Raw genomic sequence first — 15720 nt, forward strand, 5'->3', positions numbered from 1 at the left:
GGCCCAAATTCAAATTAAATCAAAGGTCAATTTACCATTAATAATCTTACAGGTCCATTCCATATCAAATATTTTCTAAGGCGCATACGATGCTACTCATCATTTGTTGGGGAACTGAAATAGCAAAAACGCCATTCTGTACCGCCTGAATTAGTATATAAATAACGGAGCAATCTACCATTTCAGTATTTCTGCTCATATACCCTTAACATTATCATAAGCCAGCTTGCTTCTAGTACACTAGCAAGCTACCCATGGAGTTCCTTAACATGAAGCTGTGGAAATATATGTGCCTTAGCTTGATCCTCACCTTGGGGGCTTGGTCTTCTGAAGCCACTTCTCGTACTCTGCAAGATGCATCTATGTATGGGAGATACGAGCAATGGTTGATTCGTTATGGTTGCGTATATAATGACATTAATGAGAAGGAAACTCCTTTCAAGATATTCAAGGAGAGTGTGGCGTTTATAGAATCTTCTAATAAGGATACAAACAAACCTTACAAAGTATCAATCAGTTTGCAGACCTTACAAATGAAGAGTTCAAAGCCTCAAGAAATGGATTCAACGGACATGAATGCTCCACGAAGACAACTTCTTTCAAGTATGAAAATGTGACTGCATCATTACCAGCAACAATGGACTGGAGAGAGAAAGGAGCAGTAACCCCCATCAAGGACCAAGGCCAATGCGGTAGTTATATAAACGTCTAGCTTATTTATTTATTCATATTAACTGGTTTGATTTGATACTTTATTCTAACTACTTTAATTCCAATCAAATACAGGTAGCTGTTGGGCCTTTTCAGCAGTGGCCACCACTGAAGGAATAACACAGCTTACAACTGGGAAATTGATCTCTTTGTCTGAGCAAGAGCTTGTTGATTGTGATACCGCTGGTGAAGACCAGGGATGTGAGGGTGGCTTGATGGACGACGCCTTCCAGTTCATCCAAAAAAATCACGGGATTAGCACAGAAGCTAATTACCCCTACAACGGCGTTGAAGGTACATGTAACACCAAGAAGGAAGCAAGCCATGCAGCCAAGATAACTGGCTTTGAAGATGTCCCTGCAAACAGTGAAAAGGCCCTTCTTGCTGCAGTTGCTCATCAACCTGTTTCCGTTGCTATTGATGCTAGTGGTTCCGACTTCCAGTTCTATTCAAGTGGTGTCTTTACCGGAACTTGTGGAACGAGCCTTGACCATGGTGTTACCGCTGTTGGTTATGGCCTGAGTGAGGATGGGACTAAGTATTGGTTAGTGAAGAACTCATGGGGTGCAGAATGGGATGAAGAGGGGTACATTAGGATGCAAAGAGATGTTGCAGAAGCCGAAGGACTTTGTGGAATTGCTGTCTGCATCTTACCCCACAGTCTGCCGCATACAGACCTACGCCACACTTTCCTACATGGCAATCACTTTTAAATTTGGGTTTTATTTGAATGTTTATAATTAGGTGAGTTTTTATAGAGGAAATAAGAGTTACAAGGGTCTATATCTAAAGAACCCTTAATTTTACCATCAACAGTGAAACCAATGCCTACTATTTATATGCCTGGTAGGCTGTATCATACGTATCAACTTGTATGTGTAAAATACTTATAAGATTGGCCGTAAGGAAAACTAGCCATCTTGTGAAAACCTTCTTCAGTTTCGTCTGTTTTAGTTAAGCATATAGATCTAAACAGTTAGATCCAATACATGCGAACAACCTCTATTTGGTGATCATGCATTCCAATCTGTTGATTATCCACTGTGAAGACTCGTGCAAATCGATAATTGTTTGGTCTTCTTCTATCATGCAGACAAATATACAGTCGTCAGATTCAAATAAAATCTCTTTTCGTTGTTATAAAGAATCCGGTTTCAACTGAGTTATTGTCCGGATGATCTTTAAAAGTGAACCTGAAACTTGGAACGATTCCTATCAATCAAACGTATATATTTGCATATATCTTAAATGTGCATATCTCCTATATCATGCAAATCACAAAATCGATCGCATTAGAATGCAAAGAGATGTTGGTTGGGACCAAGTATTACTAGATGGCTTGCTCAACTTGCTCTAATTTTTTATAATATGTTGTGGGTTGGACGAGTTCTTGTGAAATTTTATTGTTTGGGTTGATAAGCGTGTGTGTTTACTGATGAACTTTAGATGTAGTTTTGATTGATAAATTTTGGAATTTTCTTGTTTTTTCCGTATATATAATTAACTCCGCCTATGTAATTTTACATTGCCGGTCCCAAGCCCGGATAAAGGAGGAGGGGGAGGGCGTCAGGTAGTCGACAGCCGGCACTCCATGATCACGTCGAATCCTTATGAAAATGATTAAGTCCTTACCTTTTTGCGTTGGTAATGGATGAGTTAACAGGACATATTCAAGATGATATTCCTTGGTGTATGCTTTTCGCAGACGATATAGTGTTGATAGATGAAACTCAGGAAGGGGTAAATGCAAAGCTTAACCTTTGGAGAGAAGTGTTGGAATCTAAAGGTCTTCGCCTAAGCCGATCAAAGACAGAATATATGGAGTGCAAGTTCAGTGCAGATGGAGGCCAAAACGAGTTAGGGGTGAGGATCGGAGATCAAGAAATACCAAAGAGCGACCGTTTTCGTTACCTAGGATCTATCTTGCAAAAGAACGGAGAATTAGATGGAGATCTCAACCATAGAATACAAGCTGGATGGATGAAGTGGAAGAGTGCATCTGGCGTGTTGTGTGACCGCCGTATGCCACTGAAGCTCAAGGGAAAATTTTATAGGACGGCAATAAGGCCGGCGATGCTGTATGGCACAGAATGTTGGGCGGTGAAGCATCAACACGTACACAAAATGGGTGTAGCGGAGATGAGGATGCTTCGTTGGATGTGTGGGCACACGAGAAAGGATAAGATTAGGAATGAGGATATCCGGGGTAAAGTAGGAGTAGCCGAAATTGAAGGAAAGATGAGAGAAAATCGGTTACGGTGGTTTGGACATGTGCAAAGAAGGCCTACTGACGCTCCGATTAGAAGATGCGACTATGGGACAGAGGTTCAGGGCCGAAGGGGTAGAGGAAGACCTAGGAAAACTTTAGAAGAGACTCTAAGAAAAGACTTAGAGTACTTGGATCTAACGAAGGACATGACACAGGACCGAGCACAATGGCGTTCTAAGATTCATATAGCCGATCCCACTCAGTGACTTGGATTTTCCAAGTCTCCAACCGAGAAGTTTTCCTCACTCGAAAAATTAAGGGAACACTACCCCAACCTACATGCTCCACTCAGAAAGCTTCAACATACAAGCTTCAACAAAAGAAAATTCAAAGAACTTAGCGAAGAAGGCTTTGGTGTATTTAACACAATACGTTGAAATGAAGGAAAACTTATTTATTGATATCCCCGATAAGCTACAAATATGTACATATACATGAGTCAAAATAAACAAACAAGATGGAGCCTTCACAAAGGTTGCTTAGGAGAAGTCTCAGCAGTCGGTAGAGCCCCAGAAAGAGAAGGCATCGGAGGGGGATCATTCGGAGCCTCAGTACTGGACAGAACCCTAGAAGGAGGAGGTATCAGAGGTTGATCATTTGGAGCTTCATTACGCGGTACAGCCCCAGAAGACGAAGGCAAGAAATGCCTTTGGAACAAACCCACAAATCTCTGATGATCAAGTAAAACCTGACCATCAGTTTCCTTCATCTGGTCAAGCTTCCTCTTCATGTTTGTAGCATAGTCATGTGCGAGCCGGTGCAACTGTTTATTCTCATGCTTGAGCCCTCTAATCTCCTGTTTGAGACTCATCACTTCGGCCGCCAATGATTCAACTTGGCGGGTTCGAGCAAATAGGCGTTGGGCCATATTAGACACAGAACCTGCACACTGAACACTGAGAGCCAGTGAATCCTTAACAGCTAACTCATCAGACCGTTTGGAAAGTAGTCTGTTATCTTTGGGAGTGAGAAGGTTCCTGGCCACCACCGCAGCGGTCATATCATTCTTCATCACGGAATCCCCAACGGTAAGAGGACCAGTAGGGGAGACGAAGGATGGGCGCCATATGTTGTCTGGAGAAGGCGGGGCTGCCTCTTCAACAAGGTTCAAGTCAAAACGACGGTCGGAGGGGCCAGACATTTTCAAAGGTATTGAAGAGAGAAGAGGTCGGACAAATCAAGATCTTAGAAGTGCAAGAATGGAGCTTCTACTGGTGGAGATTCAAGTGTGCTTTGGAACTTAATGCCAGCCCTATAAAAAGCTGCACTCGACGGAGCTTCAGACATCGAAGAGGCGCCTGCTCAGAAATCGAAGAGGCGTTTGCTTTCTCAAAAGCCGGGCTGCTTAGAGACCACGAGGGTTGATCTCATAAATCGAAGAGGTGTTTGCTTTCTCAAAAGTTGGGCTGCTCAAAGACCACGAAAGCCGATCTCAGAAATCGAAGAGGCGCTCGCTTCCTCAAAAGCTGGGCTCCTCAGAGACCACGAGGGCCGATCTCAGAAATCGAAGAGGCACCTACTTTTCCAGCCTTGTCAGCACCTGTCACACGCACACTCAGCTTTGCGGAAATTATGGGTATTCTGTCGAAGACTTCTGGGGAAGTAGAAAACACATGAATCTTACTGTCCAATCACCCACTTCCCACACGCAGCAATAGCTCATGGGTACCACAGATAACTTTGCCAAAGTTCTCTGCCAAAGTTGAGCACGTGAAGCTTGCAGCTCTCACTACATCGCTCTGACCAAGAAGGGTAAAAGAATAGCAAAGAAACAGCACTAACAAAGTTTAGACCCATAAATTTTGAAGGTCTATCTACCATATTATTACCCACAAGGGTAAAGGAACAGTACCACTGTTGGATAATTGGAAAGTCCCTGTGTGTCAACCTCTGTGCCTCGTGGCAAGGTAGACTAGCAAACATGCCCAACCTTTACTCACATTCGAGAAAACACTCCCAATAAGATTGCTTGCTCCAAAATCGAAGAGGCACCGTCCTCCGAATCTCGAGAGCCAGACTCCCAACATGACTACTTTCTCAAAAATCGAAGAGAGGGTAAAGGAACAGTACCATTGCTGGATAATTGGAAAGTCCCTGTGTGTCAACCTCTGTGCTTCGTGGCAAGGTAGACTAGCAAACATGCCCAACCTTTACTCACATTCGAGAAAACACTCCCAACAAGATTGCTTGCTCCAAAATCGAAGAGGCACCGCCCTCCGAATCTCGAGAGCCAGACTCCCAACATGATTACTTTCTCAAAAATCGAAGAGACACTGCTCCCCGAATCTCGAGAGCCAGACCCCCAGCATGATTGCTTTCTCAAAAATCGAAGAGGCGCTCGCTTTCTCAAAAGCTGGGCTGCTCAGAGACCACGAGGGCCGATCTCAGAAATCGAAGAGGCACCTTCTTTTCTAGCCTTGTCAGCACCTGTCACACGCACACTCAGCTTTGCGGAAATTATGGGCATTCTGTCGAAGACTTCTGGTGAAGTAGAAAGCACATGAATCTTACTGTTCAATCACCCACTTCCCACACGCAACAATAGCTCATGGGTACCACAGATAACTTTGTCAAAGTCTCTGCCAAAGTTGAGCACGTGAAGCTTGCAGCTCCCACTACATCGCTCTGACCAAGAAAGGTAAAAGAATAGCAAAGAAACAGCACTAACAAAGTTTAGACACATAAATTTTGAAGGTCTAGCTACCATATTATTACCCACAAGGGTAAAGGAATAGTACCACTGCTGGATAATTGGAAAGTCCCTGTGTGTCAACCTCCGTGCTTCGTGGCAAGGTAGACTAGCAAACATGCCCAACCTTTACTCACATCCGAGAAAACACTCCCAACAAGATTGCTTACTCCAAAATCGAAGAGGCACCGCCTTCCGAATCTCGAAAGCCAGACTCCCAGCATGATTACTTTCTCAAAAATCGAAGAGACACTGCTCCCCGAATCTCGAGAGCCAGACCCCCACCATGATTGCTTTCTCAAAAATCGAAGAAGCATCGTTCTCCGAATCTCGAGAGCCAGATACCACATACCACTTTTTCAAAGTGCTCTGACAGAGTTAAAACATGTGAAGCTGGCAGCTCCCACTACCGTGCTATGACCAAGCAGGGTAAAGGAATAGCATTACTACTTGTTGTTAGGGAGACTCCTATATATGTCGACCTCCATCCCCAACGGACAGGCAGACCTGCAAAAATGCTCAACCCTTCCTCATATCTGAGAGGGCACTCCCAACGAAGCCTTTCGAAATATTCAGCTTTCTTTCCCCCCAATAATACCTCTGCAAACAAGCTATACTAGAGCAAGAATATCTCATATCATCAGGGTTAAAAGCAAGAGTATCCCATATCATGCTTTTTCCCTGTCTTTTCGTTTGGCCTTGTTTTTACCTGCAAGACAAGGAGAAAGAGAGCAATCAGTCAGCACTTGAAATCAAGCTCCCAGCCAGGAACTGACAGCCTGGAACCCCTTACCTGATTACTTACCTGGCATTGCTCTCGAGTACTCATCTTCAACATCTTATGTTGCCAGGGAAGATACCGCATCTGCTTGAGGAACAGATAGGGCAAGTGCGAAGGATACAAGGAAGCATGTGGAGACAAGCGTAACAGCACACGTGCCGATCCATCCATTACTTTGTCAAAAGCAAAAGTATCCCATATCAGCAGGGTCGAACGTACTCTAGATTTGATGGACTTGTTTTGACCCTCAAATTCTTCAGTCGGCCTTATACTCTGGAGGAAACCAGAAAACCCTCCAGCTCAGTTCAAGAATAAGCCTGTGGAAAGTTACTTCTTCAAAAGCAAAAGTATCCCATATCATCTCTTCTCATTTTTCTTCTCTTTATCCTTCATGCTGCTGCAAGATGGGGAGAAGGTGAACAATCAGCCGGAGCTCTGATTGCTTACCTTGTCTGTCACCTCTTTCAGCAAATCCCCTAGCTCGGCGACTTGGGGGACTCCTACTACATGGTTTGTATCGCGCTTGACCAAGCCTGAAACTACAAGTAAGCTTCAAGTGAAATTGATACATTACCTTGTGCATCTCCACCAGTTAAAGATACCACCCCTGGATGGAGGAAGAGTACTTCCAGAGAAGCTGCCACATCTACCTATGAGACAGATAAGGCAAGTCAAGATGATACCACACTCTGATACTTAGAAGTTTCGTGATTACGAGATCATTCTCCCACAATATTTCCTAATGTCATTTGTACTCTAATGTCATTTGTACTAAATCATTCACTTGTACTCACTAAAGGAGAGCTTGAACCTATGTACTTGTGTAAACCCTTCACAATTAATGAGAACTCTTCTATTCCGTGGACATAGCCAATCTGGGTGAACCACGTACATCTTGTGTTTGCTTTCCTATCTCTATCCATTTATATACTTATCCACACTAATGACCGGAGCAATTTAGCGAAGATCACAAAAAGCGACCGTTTTCGCTACCTAGGATCTATCTTACAAGAGAACGGAGAATTAGATGGAGATCTCAACCATAGAATACGAGCTGGATGGATGAAGTGTAAGAGTGCATCCAGCATATTGTGTGACCGTCGTAGGCCACTGAAGCTCAAGGGAAAATTTTATAAGACGGCAATAAGGCCAGCGATGTTGTATGGCACAGAATGTTGGGCGGTGAAACATCAACACGTACACAAAATGGGTGTAGCAGAGATGAGGATGCTTCGTGGGATGTGTGGGCACACGAGAAAGGATAAGATTGAGAATGAGGATATCCGAGGTAAAGTAGGAGTAGCCGAAATTGAAGGAAAGATGAGAGAAAATCGGTTCCGGTGATTTGGACATGTGCAAAGAAGGCCGACTGACGCTCCGGTTCGAAGATGTGACTACGGGACAGAGGTTCAGGGCCGAAGGGGTAAAGGAAGACCTAGGAAAACTTTGGAAGAGACTCTAAGAAAAGGCTTAGAGTACTTGGATCTAACGGAGGACATGACACAAAATCGAGCGCAATGGCGTTCTAGGATTCATATAGCCGACCCCACTTAGTGGGAAAAGGCTTTGTTGTTGTTGTTGTTGTTGTTGTTGTTTCCGTATATATAATTGTGGGTCACTTCTCAGTTTGTAATAGGCTTTTTTGGGCTCCAACCCTGTTTAAATATTCAAAGTCAAGAGACTCAAGACCCCTCCTGGAGATCACATTGTACATTTCTTTAATGGGGCTTTTGAATTCCGGTCCTATCCCATTACAATCTGTTGGATCTAATCCAGACACATATCAAAGTTGCTGTCCAAATTGTTAAATAAAATTGGGTTCGGTGTGGTTACCATATCAAAACTCCCATACTGATTTTTGTACCAAGTTTTTGGTTTGACAAAATTTATTACCATTATTGTGCCAAACTTTTGGTATACTAAATTTTGATATGCCAAATAGTTCGGTTGACATCGTATGATAATGGTAACTATCACTTGGTTTTGAGCCACTTTTTTGAGCTAAAATATGATATTTTTTTTTCAACCCAATTCCAGGGCAAGCTCTTTTTTGTGTGTCTTTATCTCATATATTGTAGCCTAAATTCATCAATCATTCATCATTCATCATTCAATAAGTCAAATGATGCATCAAGATTCATGATGGAAATTAAGGGTACAATTCAAATAGAATTTACAAACCAAATCAAATAGAAGTTAAGTTTACAATCCAAATAGAAGTTAAAATTTCAAACCAAATGAAAATTGGAAGTGGATCTAAACTTCAAAAAAAAAAAAAAAAAAAAAAAAATTCATCGATCAATTCTTCAAGTTTGATATGTAGAAGCATTTGGAGGAGGCATTGACTTATAAAATATTGAGGTTGAGCTTGTGTCAAGCCTACATTACAAGCAAATAAAATATATTAGTAGCATTTAGAACAAGAATTAAAGTTGAATCCCTTTTAATATTATTGAAATATTATATATATTATTATAATAAATATAAGTTATATAATATAATATAGATTTATATTTTTTGGTACGATACGTTAATATTATTGGTAATGTTATTGAATACTATGACAGTACCATAAAATTTTGGTTCGGTACAATACATGTCATTATTAATTGGCACAAAAAAATTGGTACAAAATTGGTATGGTACGATTGATAATTCGGGTGGAATGGTAATTTGGCAAAAAAAAAAAAAATCCATTACTATTGTTAAAGAGAGCTACTAGACCTACCCCATTGTCTTATTTTCTCACCCATGTTATAATCCCACCCACCTTAAAAACACCCACCTTAAAAAGTTAAAAAATTAAAATGCTAATTTCCCACCCACTATGATTCCCAAAATAACCTTTAATATATACATACATATGAAATTATAAAATTGTCTATTAAAAATATAACAAATAATATGTAAATGAAAACCACTTTGCAAATTCAAATGGAAACGACATAGGTATCCAAATTCAAAAGAATTCGACAGCGACAAATTTAAAAATATGATGAACAAATTCAAATGACCTACACATAAATTATTCTTCTACATTTTCAATGGAAATATAATCTTCTACCTCTTTCGTAGAAGCGTCATCTTCTACTTGTTCAATGAAAAAGTCATCTTCTAAGTCCATTACTATTTTTTTACTTTCTCTGAATGAAAGGAGATGAAAATATGAGTTAAGGGTTTAAGGTAGACAAATTGCCTTCCATGCCCAACCTTTTTTTTTAATTAAGCAAAACAAGATAATTAATTAATGTCCTTATCAGTCTTTTTGTAAATTGACAAATTTGTAATTAAAAAATTCATTAAAAGGTTGGTGGGAAGATAAGACATTGGGGTGAGAATAACATCACTAAAACACGCCTTGACTTGCCATGTAGACTACAAAGTGGGGTTTAAAGTTTGTTTATTTTACCCTATATGCCATTGACACGATATGCTTTCAATCCCCACATTCACGCATATCTTTGATAAAGCATGGCTTAATTAGATACTAGCATATGGGCACACACAAAATGTGTGTAATTTTTTATTTATTTTTATTTTTAAAATGGAAGGAGAGAGGAAGAGAGTGAGAGAGAGCATGCGAGTGGGGAGAAAAGGGAGAGAGTTTTATTTTTTAATTAGGGATATGTAAAAATTACATGTAGGTGAAGTTAAAAAAAAAGCAAAAATTTGGTTGTATAAAATTACATTACTACCTATATTTCTTATTTATGTTTAGTTTTAATTAGAAGTTTAGAATGATAATTTCATAGAGTTTTGGTTGACAATAAAAATTCTATTAATATGTAGTTTAGATTCAATTTAAATCTTCAAAAGTGCTACACAGTAAAAAATTCATGGGTAGTGTTGGAAAGGAAATTTTGATTAAAACGGTGGCTTAAGCCGTGCCACTCTATACAATGCAAACATTCCTGCTTCCCAAAATGCTATGTGATGATTTAAACCACATGGTTGCCTAGTTTTGATGGGGGCGTGAGGTAGGTCAAAGAAGAATTCATTGGGTTAATTGGAGACAATTATGCATACCTAAAAGTAAAGGGGGGCCAAGATTTAAAGACTTATATGCCTTTAAATTGTTACTTGCTAAACAAGGTTGGAGGTTTATTCACCATCCCTCGTCACTTGCGGTAAGAGTATTTAAGGCGAGATATTTAACTACCATCGATTTCTTACAGGCACTGGTGAGGAAGAATGCATCATACATATGGAGGAGCATTGCTGAATCCAGAATGATTATTAGGAAAGGTTCTATTTGGGTTTATATTTGACACTGGGCTTTGTGATGGTGGAGGCCTAAAGATGCAAAAGCAAAGAGAAGACTGGGCTCAGACAAGTTGATAGGCCCGAGAAGAATTGGAAGCTTTTTCAACAAAGGCATAGACCATGTCTATGTTTGAAGTGATGGACATCAAATGACACCTCACCACCAGCCAAAAAGCACTTTTCAAGGCATGGATGAGTAAATATGTGATGACTCACTGCCCTCCGAAAGCTATCAGCTAAAGGCAAAACTTGGACAGTCGGGCCAAATTGTCTATAAAAGCAGAGAGGGACACTAGAGACAAAGATACTCAACTAATTAATCAAAAGACATCCAATTTGCTCTCAAACAAGCAAGAAACCAGAAAGCTAAACTTTGTCCAGATCCTGTCCTTTTTAACTGTAGTTCCCTTATTGAAAGTCGTCTTTTGTCAAGCTAAACCTTGTCCAGATCCTGTCATTTTTAACTGTAGTTCCCTTATAGAAAGTCATCTTTTGTCAAGCTTAGAAGCTTTGCTACCTTCCCTTAATGTTGTAGTATCGATTCCCTCTGGTAAAACCCTTTTACTTTTCATCCCCCAGAGTATACAAACCCCTGTAAGCACAAAGAGAAGTGGTTGCAAAAAGTTGAACCTTGCTCGACAAGGTTAAATCTTTTCCAAGTCTCTTTTGTTTGTACTTATATATAGTAGATCTATTATTTAGTGCATTTTCCTTCATGGTTTAAAATCATTTTCAACTGTTTTCCACTTAAAAGTTTCATCTGCAATCAAATCTGGATAAGTTAATGAACCTATTTTCATTAAAGCAAACTTTGATTAAGGAAATGGTTGAGAGGGCCCTGAACCCCTTTCATTTTGGACATACAATGTTATGAATGAAAAGTCCTTGTTTACAAGGCAAGAAAAGAACCTTATACAGACTTAACCCATCTGTGACAATCATTTGATATATAAGAAGTCTAAATAACTTGTGGCGCAAGTAACCAACCTAATTCACACCTATTCAACAATCTTTTATACAAAGATAACAGTGGCATACTCATATCCTTGTTAGTTTGGATTGTGAGCCACAAGGCTTAAACCAAATGCCCCATAAAGGCACATTTCAAACTAACAATAAACTTGTATTGCAGCACACCAAGCAGAGCTCGACAGGCAAGAAAGAGCTAGAGCCCAGTGGAGTTGTGTGAGGGACCAGATCTAGAATCCAGCTCGAACATAGTTTTGGCACGCTCGGTGGGACCTCATTGATATCTTGTATGTCAAGAATAAGGAAGAAACAAACATTCAGGTGGAAAGTAGAGTTTGGGCAACCCCCTTGTCCAACAGAAGCTAGTATGACAGATCACCCGAAATATTTTCCCTTACTAAGAGGCCCTACGATCTAGAGAGCCCGACTTCTTCTGAAAAGTTAGGTGGAAAAGTCACCAATGAAAACGTGTAAGCCAATATGGTGCAAATGCTAAGAAGTATGGAGAAAATCTCTCTGGAGACTAGAGGAGAGGTTAGTAGACTATGTTCCTTAATAGGAACTCTACAGAGAAAACTGGAGTTAGAATACTCTACACTGAATGATAACTATATTGAGGAAGTAATCAGGGAAGTAATCCTTGAAAAGGGACCAGTGATTTCTTTGTTCCTTTTACTCGAAGAAAAAAAGAATAAGGGGAAGAAGAAGAAAAGGTTGGAACAAGTCAACCCGAGAAAGAATAATTCCAAGAGACAAGCTTGCCTGATCCTCTATTACTTCCACTAGATGGAATGAGGCAGATTGAGCAGGAAAGAGTGAAGATGGAGGTAACCAATCCAGTAGAAGAGACAAGCAGAAAAGGTTTATCCATAGCTGCGGGCAAACCTCTCCCTTATAGACCACCATCGTTGGCTAACAAAGGAAGAGAATTTAGATGAAGCTAGTCAGAACCATAGAAGGAAGCTTTCTTGGGCATTGACTGTAGCCCGAAGCGAAGCACTTCTTACACCCTACATAATAACATGGCTAACTAGTAACTCAGAAATGATTTGGCAAAACTAAGAAGGATGATGGTCCAGAATGCTCAGTCACAGGCTTGCCCTATGTTCAGGATAACATACCAGAAGCCTTATCATGAATACATTGATAAGCTGAATCATTTCCCTTTTGACATCAAGATGTCTGCATTCTCAATTTTTAGTGGGGAAGACTATAATGTGTCTTCTAGAGACCACATTTCCAAGTTTTCAAATTATTATGTAGCATTAGAGGACAACCCCAATTATAAGTTGAGACTTTTTGGAAATTCATTAATAGGCTTGGCCTCCCAATGGTATTCTCTGTTACCCCTTAATTTCATTGCCAATTGGGGGCAGATAACGATGGCCTTCCATGAGCAGTTCTATAGGGTGGAACCAGAGATGACCATCAATGATCTGGTGGAGGTAGAGCAGTATGAACATAAGTCTACGGAGGATTTCATGATGAGATTTAGAAAAACCAGGATGAGATGCTAGTTCCTAATCAACCATGCTCAGTTCATAGCCATTGCCCAGAAGGCTCTAAAGCCATATTTGAGAAAGAAGTTTTATGATGTGCAGTTTAACGAGCTTCAAGAATTGGTGATCCCATCTACTAAGTATGAGAAGTTGCTGACAGAGGAACAGCAAGTGAAGCACTCATCTAAAGTGCCTCATTTATATAGGAACAAAGCCCCAATACACCAATTAGAGTTTGAAGGCCTAGAGCCGGGAGAAAATGATAGTAGTTTGGGAGAAGGGATTGAGTTATGTGCAGCAGAGATGACCATTCCTTTCAAACCTTTAATGGTGAAAGGATTGGTCTAGCCTATTAAGGACCAGAAGATCGTGATGAATGATGAAGGTTTTTTTGCCTATGATGCCCCCAAAATACCAGGCATATTCCTTTGATCTAACCAAGGCAGTAGACATTTATGAGGTACTAGTGAGGGCTAGAGTAATCTTGCCCAACAGCACCAAGAAGATGCCCAAACCTGAAGAGCTTAAAGGAAAGAAGTACTACAAGGTTCAATACACCTTCAATCGTTCCATAGCTAATTGTGTGCAGTTCAGAGATTGGATCTAAGACCTCATAGTTAAGGGAAAACTGTTATTAGAGAAACCTCAAGCCTATATGATGATTGGCACATATCCATTCCTTGAAGCCTCAATCAACATGATCAACGTTAATTGGGTTTAGAAAGGAAAATGATAGGCTTCCTCGGATGAGAGGGGAGAGAGAAGGTAAGCTGTTAGGCCATTAGAAAGTGTTAGAAGGTTAACCGATAGACCCTAAGCAACTGTGGTCAAAGGAGTGGTTTTATGCAGTAAATGTCAATGTGAGTGTGAACTCGAGGTGCCAGCATCGGGCGCCATTATTGATCGGAAGTTGGTAAGAAGAACAGAGATAGATGAGTGAGATACCAGTAGATGTATTAGTCGGGCTGCTTAGAAAGAAACCATTAAAAATATGTTCCAGAGATTGAGAAGAGATTCAGAGCCTAATGGCTTATATGAGGTGTTCAGAAACTATGAAGCCTCTGAAGAAGCTGAAGATAAGGAAGCAAATTTGCCAAGGTGGGTGGATATGAAACCTCCCCAGCCAAGTTATCACAGCAACATGAGACAAGGATGGTGGGAGGGAACCATAAGCCTAATTCCCCTAGTTACTAAAAGAGATTAAGCCCAACTCGTACATAGTAGGGAAAGATAAGAGACTTATTAGAGAGATGAGGGTATCCATGATAAGGAGGGTTCAAAGATAGCATAAAGCTCATATGAACTCATTAAAAATCCTTGCCATTTTATAAGCTTCTGAAAATCTTAAGTTCGAGAAGGTCACCCAATGAGGAAGAAGACAACTCCAGTGGAGAAGTAAGAAAGAGATAGAGAAAACTAATAGTAAAGCTGAAGGTGAAGGATATCATATACCTCAAAACCCTTATATAAGGAAGTATAGGGTGTTGTGAAGAGCTCAAGATAGTGTGGTGATGATGCCTACACCAGGGTGGAATCCAGAGCCTATTTATTTTGGAACTATCTCCCCTGAAAGGGGGATACCTTTACATTTACTAGAAGATGCTCCCTATGAAATCCCAAGGCAGTTGCATAACTTTGATATAGCAGAAGAGGAGGAAGTTCCTGAGTTGATGCTAACCAGGGATGCCTAGACATGGATGGATTAATTTATGTGTCAGATTGGAGAAGAAAAAAAGAAGAAGTGCCTGGACCAAGCAACTTCCATGTGAACATGACCTATGTCTTATCAACTATGTTCTGTGTAGAACTGGATCAACCAGCAGCAATGAAAGATGACTATTTGGTACCAGAATCAATGATGGCAGGTGTGAACGTTGACGAGGTTGGGAAATAGGGATTAAGCTTGGCGGACTGGCTCGACCTTGCACGAAAGGAGCCTGAGAAGGTTTATTATGACAAAATGGTGTTTAGCAAGCTAAGTCTAGCTTTAGAAAACCATCTGAAGCCCATATATATGACAGCTCATCTGGCGGAAATCCCTTTTAAAAAGGTGTTGATATATGGAAGGGTAGCAATTAATGTGCTCCTACTTGGGATCTAAGAAAATCATGTTGGCATTGTTTGTGGTGGACATTAGCTCCACCTATGGGGCATTGCTGGGGAGAGATTAGATCCACCAGAGTCTGTCTTTGCCATCTATTTTGCACAAACAAGTTGATGTCTACCATAAGGTAAGAACTGAGGAGCCTAGATTTTAGGAGATACTGGACGCCGAATCGTGACCATGTCCCCTCAAAGCCAATGTTGCAGAAGCAAATTTTTACAATCCCAATGTTGGGATCTTACAATATTTAGGTGCTGATAAGAACGGCCACCCTGCCAAGGTGACGGCCTAGAAGCTCCTAGGGTAAAGACTTCTCTTACTAAGGAGGAATGAGACATACCTTATATTATCCTAACTCACCAATACCAATGATGGTAGACCAAAAAAGAAAGGACGGAGTGGTTGCAGTCAGGTCCTTAATTAAAAGACTGTTGA

At 40.6% G+C, this 15720-nt stretch overlaps 1 pseudogene across 1 annotated transcript; it reads left to right on the forward strand.

Moving 5' to 3' along the window:
• The first annotated feature begins 269 nt into the window (after window positions 1–269).
• On the forward strand, window positions 270–1524 carry LOC103442059 (senescence-specific cysteine protease SAG39-like; annotated as a pseudogene). The gene is made up of 2 exons (XR_011571541.1): window positions 270–692; window positions 787–1524. The product of XR_011571541.1 is annotated as a senescence-specific cysteine protease SAG39-like (transcript).
• Window positions 1525–15720: the final 14196 nt, after the last annotated feature.

This window comes from Malus domestica, chromosome 09 (genome assembly GCF_042453785.1).
Source record: "Malus domestica chromosome 09, GDT2T_hap1".
Taxonomy (NCBI): Eukaryota; Viridiplantae; Streptophyta; class Magnoliopsida; order Rosales; family Rosaceae; genus Malus; species Malus domestica.